Source organism: Prosopis cineraria, unplaced genomic scaffold, assembly GCF_029017545.1.
Source record: "Prosopis cineraria cultivar Desert tree isolate PC_DT_omini unplaced genomic scaffold, ASM2901754v1 PC2, whole genome shotgun sequence".
Classification (NCBI taxonomy): Eukaryota; Viridiplantae; Streptophyta; class Magnoliopsida; order Fabales; family Fabaceae; genus Prosopis; species Prosopis cineraria.
The window spans coordinates 42,925,601-42,935,287 of NW_026555333.1; the positions used below are offsets into that span (position 1 = coordinate 42,925,601).

Consider the following 9,687-nt stretch of genomic DNA (forward strand, 5'->3'; position numbering starts at 1 on the left):
TTATAATTATAAAAAAAATAGGTATTATTATTACACATACAATATAAAGTATATTAGTAGTGTGCTTTACCCAATATGTCAGGTGCCATGCGTTTTAACATTTTATCCAAATCTCTCAACCAAAACAAAAGGCTAATGAATTTTGAGCAAGAACCAAAATATTAACCACTAAACCACTAAGCAAAAGCTAAACATTAAATTACCACCGACTGTTGTTGATCTGAATAGAAGTGTCTCCATTTTTCTTAAATAGATCAAAGATTCTAAACATTGTATATGAAAAAAATCACGAGAAAACTAGCCCCATTTGAATTTGACAATACTCTGATATGACTCATCAGCACCGACCACCAAATATTTGTACGAAAAGGAGAAAGAACAATAAGATGAACCCCCATTACATGTTGATCATTGCCAGAACTACAGAATCATTCGATATATATATATATATATATATATCGTGGAATGAATATTCTACAAGGTGCCCATAAATGAGAAGTACTTATACTAATTTACATTGATGGAACTCACATGAATATGCTAAATATTCTCAAAAGGGAGTGAAGGAGGTGATGAAAGGAAGAAACTTAAACCTAACTTTTAAATGTTTGCCCACAAGTTATTCAGCATAATCATGACAGATGAGTTAATTTAATTTAATGCTGACTCATAACAATGATCTACGTGTTATTGTTTTACTAAACAACTTGACAACAAACGCTTCTAATCTCACAGGAAGCCACTTCAAATTCTATATACCTCCTTTAGTCGATGCTTCAGTCTCTGAAAAAACAAAACAGTAAGCCTCTTTCTTGAAATCATGCTCAGGTGAAGATACTTCTGATACTGACGCAATTCCTCCTATCAGTCTAAGATTTCAGAGGGCCAAAGTTGTTTCCACATGGAAATCTCATGAACATTGTCAATCTTCCTGATTCCTCCATAGAAACCATCAGCCTCATTTCCTTCCTCCCTATGATCTTTCCTACTGGCAGTCGCTCGTCGCCATCGTGACCCCCCAGCGTACTGATTGAACTCTAGGACAATTGTGTCTGCAACAAATCGTTCAGTGTCAAATAGTCAGTTTGAATCCCAAATGCCATGATTGGCTGTTGCGGGAATCGTTGTTGGCTTGGTAAATGGACTCCTAATAAACAACTTGTTAACTTCCCAAAGTGGAACATCTTGTTTGACAAAATCTTAAAAACAATTTCAACAAATTGAGACTACCCTTCATCATTTTACTTGTGCTATTGATTTTCACGTTGCCCGCATTTATACTTATCACTATCCAATATCTTATCTAATGAGGGAGTAACATTGCCAATATGGACACATAAAGATCAAAACTCATATGAAGAGAAGTTTTGGCAACAATTCTATTTCTAGCCACATAGTAATTGATCTAATATTTTAAACTACAAGCCCTTGGTGGTTAGACAAACATATCTAAAATATATCAGAGAGCAATCCCAATAGTCACATAGAAACTACTTCTTTGGACTGGACTTGAAAGCTTCCATATAGATTAGAGAAGGACAAGACAATAGTATCATATCTGAAACCTACTACCTAAAATAAAATAACCGCGCGCGCGCATTTATATTTGAAAAATTTACAAAGAGCTTGCACAAAAACATGCATATATTGACAGGACAGAAGCGACATATGTACAATAGTTCAAGTATCATGTCTATCCAAAGCCCAAACTCCCAAAATAAAAGGTTGGCACAATGCTAAGTTGAATAGCGACATGTTCGTTTACTACAAGATAATTTCCAGGGTATAGGGTTATGAAGAACAATCTTAGAAACATAAATTGTGATTCACAATTAGAGCCAAACAAAAAGTGACAAGGCAAGAGGATCACCGCAATGGCAAAATAATCTATATTCACAGTCAAGATGCTGTAAACAGTTGATTCAGTTTGCTGAGGCATCATATTTATCTCTGATTGTTTTATTATTTTTCCGAGCCAAGTTTTGGGTCATTCCAGACAAGCTTATCAAGAGATCAGAAAAATAGGGACAGTATTTGGAAGCTTACAATGACCAAAACTCATTACTCATTGAGGCTCCCGTAGAAAGATTCCTATTGAAACACAGCCTATAAAAGAAATCAGGTTTATAGTTGCCAAGTTGTCCATAAATGATTCCACTAAGATGGATTATAAACGTGCTGATGGAAATGATGACTTACAGATCATGATATGTCTTAGGGACCAATCGAACAGCATAACAATTTTTATTCACAACTAAAGCCAGCCAAAAATGACAGCGCAAGGATCACTACACAAACAAACAATCTATATTCACCGCCAAGAAGCTGTAACGGTTTATTTATTTCACTTGCTAAGCATGATAGTTTTCTCTTGAGCTGTTTAGTTATTATAATTAGCCTGAAGTTCTGAGTCATTCGGTGCATGCTAATCAAGGCATCAGGGGGGCAAAAAAATTGTGGAAGCTTATAATAACTAAAAAATCACAGAAGCCACCACAGTGAAAACGGTTCCTACAAGAATCAAAAACACAGCCTATAAAAGAAATTGGGCTCCTTTAACCTAGTTGCCTAGTGTGGTCATAGAGATTATTATCGTGCTAGTGGAAATGATGACACACCGAACATGATATGTCTTGGGGACCAATCAAACAGCATAAAAGGTAAGAGTCACAGCATGGGCAACTAGGCATGAAACTGCAACAGTTGATTCAGTTTACTAAGGCACAGAATTTTTCCTAAGTAGTTTTGTTTATTTTTTCAGTAAAGAAATCTCAGGTCATTCCAATCACTGTTACAGAGTGGTCAGAAAAATAAGAACAGAATTAGAAGCTTATGATGCCCAATTCATGAAAGCCCATAGAAGATTCCACCTACAATTGAAACATAACCTATAAAACAAGTTGGATTCTTTCAATAGGGCTGTCTGTTTGGACAAAATGATCCGCTAAGACATAGATAGATTATTATGTGCTGATGGAAATGATGACATGCTGACCATGATTAGTCTTGGGGACCAATCAAAACAGCATAAGAATCTTTATTCACAATTAAAGCCAGCAAAAAATGAAAAGGCAAGGGTCACTTCCCACGCAGACAAGATGTAACTATTGATTCCGTTTGCTGGGGCACAATATATTTCTTTCAAGTCCTTTTATTATTTTACTCAAGCAGAAGTCCACGTCATTCCAAGCATACTTACCAAGAGATCAGAAAAATATAAACAAAATTTTGAAGCTGATAATGACCAAAACCCAGGGAAGACCACTTGCGAAGAAGATTCCCCCTAGAAGGAACCACAGAATATAAAAGAAATGGATCCGTTTTAACACAGTCGCCTACTTGGCCACATAAATGAATTCACTAAGACACCAATTATTAATGTTAGTGGTGGAAATGAGGACATGCTGACCATACGTCTTGAGACCAATCAAAAGTGAAAAGTAGTCAATTTTTAGGTAATTATATTCTATTCAGGAAAGAGACCTAACCCAATTAACAGAGTGGTCTGTCAAAGACTAACATTTCTTGAGTCATTTTTTTATTTGTTTCTCTGAGACATATAATATTATAATGGTTGATTAAAAAAACTGTAAATATAAAAGCCATAATACACCAAAGTCTAAACCTTAAGAGCCTATGCATTCCCTTGTCCATAAAATTCATGACAAGTTCTTTATTTCTAACCCATAAAGGCAAAAGGAATTATTTTGAAGCACAGCAGCCGCAAGCGAGTCTTATCCAACTAAGTAGGCTGGCAAGAGGAACTATGTTGCATCTTATGAAAATTATCCAATTATACCAAAAATCCATAATACAAGTGAATCCAACCAACCATTCTTTGAAGTTCCAACGACTTCAAAATCTATGAATCATACCCTTCAGCTTAACCTCTAGGCATGTTATGGCCAAAATATAATTTACTTAGATGGAGAGAAAAAGAACACGGGTTAAATGAATAGTCATAACAATCATCTGCAAAGAAAATGAAATTGACTCACCACTGTTATGACAACGGCAAGTAAGTTTCATTCCCATCACACGACTCTAGGTGACCAACAACACCATACCACCACCTGCCATAATGGTGCATCCCGTCATACAGTAATTCAACAACAACTTACCAAGTGAAGTTCGCTCCATGCAGCAATTCCTGTTAGGTTAAATAGTACTACTCATATGCTACTAACTAAATTTAGCCTTCACGATCTCTTAATCGACTAAGCATAAGAGAAGTTACATCAGAAACCAACTTTTCTACTGTCAGAATCTTACTCACAATATAAGTATATATTTCCAAGAATTTCTTGCAAATCATATTCCTTGATGGCTTTTGAGACTTTTGTTTCTCCTCTCTCCTCCGACAACCAATATCAAATTAATATGGTAATGGTGACATCTTTCTTGTTCAAAGACATTAGGTTCTACTCTATTTACAAGAGATAGTGAGAGGAAGAACATTAGGTTTCTACTCCTATTTACAAGAGATAGTGAGAGGAGAAGTAGAGAGAAGACAAACAATTTAAAGAAAGGAACAAAAACCATAAGGAAATTCTTTGTTTCTTCTCCACTGAATCTCTATGTGATCACCCGGACGCAAATCATTCAAGCAATCAGAGATATGAAGATCACGTGGAGAAGTATCAACAGGTGGGTGCTCGCAATCTTTCCCACGGAATGCCATTCTTCTATTGCAACTGGCTTACTTCCATGAGGTGGGTACCTGTCATTAAGCAACAAATCAATGCTTAGGCCTCCAGATCTATGTTAATTTTTCCCTCCTTCAAAATTCTTTCAAGCAAATTATGGGACAGAATATATAAGATTGATACCAATGTATGATCACTGTGAATCATGCCTAATTTACCTGGCATGGAAGGTGTCAGTGCGTGGATCATAACTAAGCTCAGCATCGTAGCAAGACAACATGAATCCAACATGACCATTCTGCCAAAAAAAAAAAAAAAAGAACAGCATAAATGTAACTTGTGGGATCATAAAAAAAAAAAAAATTTGGGGAAACTAAGAGGATTTTTTTTCTTTCAACAGAAAAGAATAAACGGGATTCATAACTTATACCTCACGGTTATAGACCTGAGCAGGGAACCAAAAAACTGCCAGATTCAAGAGCAAGATACCATGTCATGACTGAATGAGTAGGCAAGGAACTCTGCTGCTTGCCGCTGCTATTGTTTGAAGCAACCTTTAATAATCTAATCCACGAAAAAGGCCACAGACTAACGGAAACGGAAGAAACCTCAATAACCCCCTTTCTTTGGCTTTTCTAGGAGCGACAACATCATCATGTTTTGAAGCGATCTGACATTGCCACTGGCTGTAAGCAGCTGGACCGATAACTCTACCCATTTCTGTTTCATGTGCCTTTCCCAGAAATAATCACTTACACATCTCTCCCTCAAGGAGCGGCAAACACCTGCCATTTTACAAAGCGCCGGAGGAGATAGCCTTTCAAGAATGCATTCCAAGACCAGGTCTGGCAAGTCCAACACTGACAAATCATGTGTGTCCTCCTCAAACACGTTAACCTCTGCTTTTTTCGTGGTAGGGGTCTTGTTCACTAGGCACATCCGTGAAGGAATTTGGCTGATCAACTTATATAATGAGATTAAGGACAGGTTTGTAAAACAAAAGGGAAATCAGCCTGATCTCACTCGCCCATGGTGGGAATGACTTGAGAGGATGAAGAGACTTTAAAAAGAGGAAGAAAGAGAGACAAGTGATGAAGTAGAGAAGCATTATTATTAGAAAAAAGGGGGAAATCTTAAACCTTAAAGTCGGGTCAAACTTGAGTATTTATATTACAATTGGGAGGAATGATCAGTATAGAAGCCAATAGTGGGAGAAAACCCAAACTAATGAAAAGCAAAAAGTCTGAGCAATTTATCGAAGTAGTAGTTCACAACACCTTTAAAAGATGGGAGAGTAATAAATTTCATTGGTTTCAGCAAAAGCCCACCAAACCCAATGGTGGGCCACCTTGCCAACGCCTGATCAGCAACGAGCTAGGGTGAAAATGAGCTTGAACCAACAGTTATGGTATGAAACAAAGCTGATTCCGATGGTGTGTGACACCTGGAAGATGGAATTGGTAATAAAAAGATGAAAACAGACGAGTTACCTCCACAATTTTGAAAATCCAAATCTGTTGGAGTGAGTGAAAAATATTTGAGTCTTCAATAACGATCTGGGAAGTTGTAATTAATGCAATTCTAGATTCCGGCACGCCCAACAAAAAACACCCCGAGATTTGTTGCAGAAATAAATGAGAACGAATGAGGGAAAGGATGAACGAAGACGAACCTTGGGCAGATATGAGTGATGGTGCACACACGCACAAAGAAAAATTGGTGATTGTGAAGATGAGGACGATGACTTTGATGAATGCCAAGGAAGGAAGGGGTGGGGTCCTCCTTCGCACCAACAAAATTTGTCACCAATCTTTCGTTCGTTTCCGAACCTTTCTTGAGTCGATTTTCAGGTGATGAGGGACCGTGAATGGAATGCCCAGTTATATACACAGATATGGAAAAAAATGGGCGGTTAGGTTAAAATAGAAACTTTGTGGATGATTTCCTCTGCTATAAAACAGAACAATGTCAAAGTCTCTTCTGGTCTTGGCCAATAAACAGTTTAAACACACATTAAAATAAAACTTCGGCTTTGCACGTTTTAGCCCGAACATTTATTTTTAGCCATGAAAAAATAATAGTATTTTAGTATTATTTCATAAAAAAATAATATACTCCTTCATTTTAAATTATAAGACACTTTTAGATAAAATTTTATATACCAATAAACCTCATTAAATATACTTAATAACTTTATCTTTCTAAAATAAAAATATAAACTTCCTAAAATACCTATCATTTAATATATTAAAAAAATAAGTTATGAAAATTAACTATAAAAAAGAAAGGCTAATATTAAAATTGATATATTTAATAAAATATTAATCTATTTAAAGTATCTTATACTTTAAAATGAAAAAAAAATTTAAAAGTACCCTGTAATGTGGGATGGTGGGAGTAGTATTTAGTATTTAGTTAATTTTTTTAAGATTTGATAAATAAATGTACAATTTTCTTCATTTTTTATTACATGAAGAGGAGTTGAGCGCCCCCGCATGATCAAATGAGTTATTAAATTTTAACATGGTTGCTTTTTTTTTTTTATTTCCGTTTGGGATTAGCATGGTTTCTTAGTATAGGGTCACACTCACAGATCTACCTCTTCATTACATGAGTTATGCAAGACACCATCTACTGTCAAAAGACTTGGCATTAAAATTGAACATGGTGAAACAATAAAAAGAAGAGAATGACAATAAAATCTTGAAATAAAAAATTTATGATAATTAATTTTTGACAAAATTATTAAAATAATAAATTAAAATATTAATTTATATCTAGAATATTACTCCTATGGTTTTATTTATAGGGAAAAGAGAGAAAAAAAATTTAGTTCTATTTGTAGGACACTTGCCAATTCTCAATGTTCCCCTTTATATTTTGGCCCTTATAAATGTTTTGAATATAAAATATTAATAATGAGATTTAAAAATATTTATTAGGGGTAAAAGTAAAAATTTATTAAATTTTTAAAATAAAATTAATGCGATTAAGGATTTTTTTTGGTGTTTTAGTGCAACACGATTGAAAATAATCTTAGAAAGAAGACCAAAGGGAGTATTATCTTATTTAGAAGTAAAACGCTTAAATCTACAATTGTTTAAATCAATAGTTATAACTGATTTTATAAAAAAAAAATATTAAGCTCCTAACTGTCATAAATTCACTATTTTAAGACCCCAACATATGCCTGATGAATAAAATGGTTGAAATAAAACAAATAAAATTTAAAAGTGAAAATGAAAAAAGGGAACGCATTAAATAAAAAAATAATTCAGAATGAAATCCATAACTTTTAATGTGAAATAAACTCATCTAAGACTAAATAAACTTAAATTAAAATTAAAAAAATACATGTTTAATCTAAGTCTTTAAAATATTATTATTCTATTTCTTGTTTCTTTTCTTTTTGTTTTTTTTTTTACAAGACCACAATGAAATCATCCATGAATAAAATAAATTAGATGAGACTAGCCAATAACGCCAAAGTTATTTTGATTAACTTGATGAGCTAACCAATTAATACAACTTTTCCCTTTTCTGAAGACCTACTCGATTATTATGGTCCAGTTATGTGTACTAAATAATAAAGCTTTCTGACAATCCTAATATATTTGATTAAAAGATAATCATCTGAGTAATCTCGGTTATTTTAGCTTATATTAAATTTTAAGAAAAAATAATCTTTTAATCCTTTAATATTAAACTCACTTATAACTTAATCCCTCAACTATGACTCGCAGCGACTCAATCCCTCAACTATAACTTGCTACAACTCAATCCCTTAACCTTTGATTTATTTATAACTCGGTTCTTATTTTTTAATTTTTAAAAAAATATTTATCAAATAAGAGGGATAGAAAAATGCTCATATATTATTTTAAAATACCTCTTCTTATTCATTAATGTGAGATATAAGCTAACATAAAAATAATTTAAAAAAAGTTAAAGGACTAATTGTAAGTGATTCAAAAGTTAAGAGATTGAGTCATAAATGAGTTATAGTTGAGGGACTGAGTCACCGTGAATTATAATTAAGAGACTGAATTATAAGTAAATTAAAAATTGAAGCATTAAAAATTATTTTTTTTTAAATTTTATGTGTGTGATTGACAGCAAGTTGGAGGGGAATTGGGATGGCGGAAAAGGCAACAGGTCTGAGAGACTGAGAACATCACGACAAAGCATATAAGAATAAAAGATATCTGACAAAAATCGAAATTGATGTCATGAGTTAAGTATTATTCTTCATTTTCTTGCCATACCTTTGCCTTGCGTCCTTGACAGGGCAAGTTGATGCCAAAAACGCAATTGGCTCTGACCAAATTATAATATTTTAATTCTAGTTTCTTTTATTCTTTTGCAATTTTTCAGTTAAAAAATAAATATTTGTCTGCTAATTCTTTATTCCCACACGTGTTGTTATGTTTTGTTATTTAATTAAAAAAATATTTGTCTGCTAATTCTTTATTCACACAAGTACCTTTTTATTATAAGCAATCATGTTCAAACAACATTAAATATAAGCATCTCTTTCAATGAGTATTCAAACGTTTAGTTCATCATATTGTGAAGAATTAAAACCTATACTTTTTTTTGTTCATATAGCTTTTTATTAAAAATAATATTGTTCAAGGCATGATTGAATATTAAATATAGACACCTCTAGTAAGAAAAAAATTCAACATTAATTTATCACATTGTGAGGAATTAGTTCTTCTCAGTAGATTTAACCCTAATAGTAATTTGAGTATCAATTTTGTATAACATACTAAGTCTGAAAAATAAATACTCAATTGTTCATATCTCAGGAATGGTGTAGATTTTTATGTGATATGTAAAAAATTACATTTATAGATAGACATGGTGATTAAAAAAAATCATACATATAGTAAGAAATGATCCTGCTGCCAAATTATGCAAAGCTTGTTTAGTTTAGTGTTGAGACTTGAGAACTCTTCAGGTCCGATTTAAACTAAGAAATGTGATTTTTCCCATACAAAATGTTATTTAGTTTTATGTTCATATTTTTCAAAACCAT

The 9,687-nt window shown here is 33.3% G+C and overlaps 1 pseudogene; it reads right to left on the minus strand.

The window, feature by feature from the left end:
* Positions 1-382: 382 nt before the first annotated feature.
* LOC129301750 (F-box protein At2g26850-like) lies at positions 383-6,542 on the minus strand (annotated as a pseudogene).
* Positions 6,543-9,687: the final 3,145 nt, after the last annotated feature.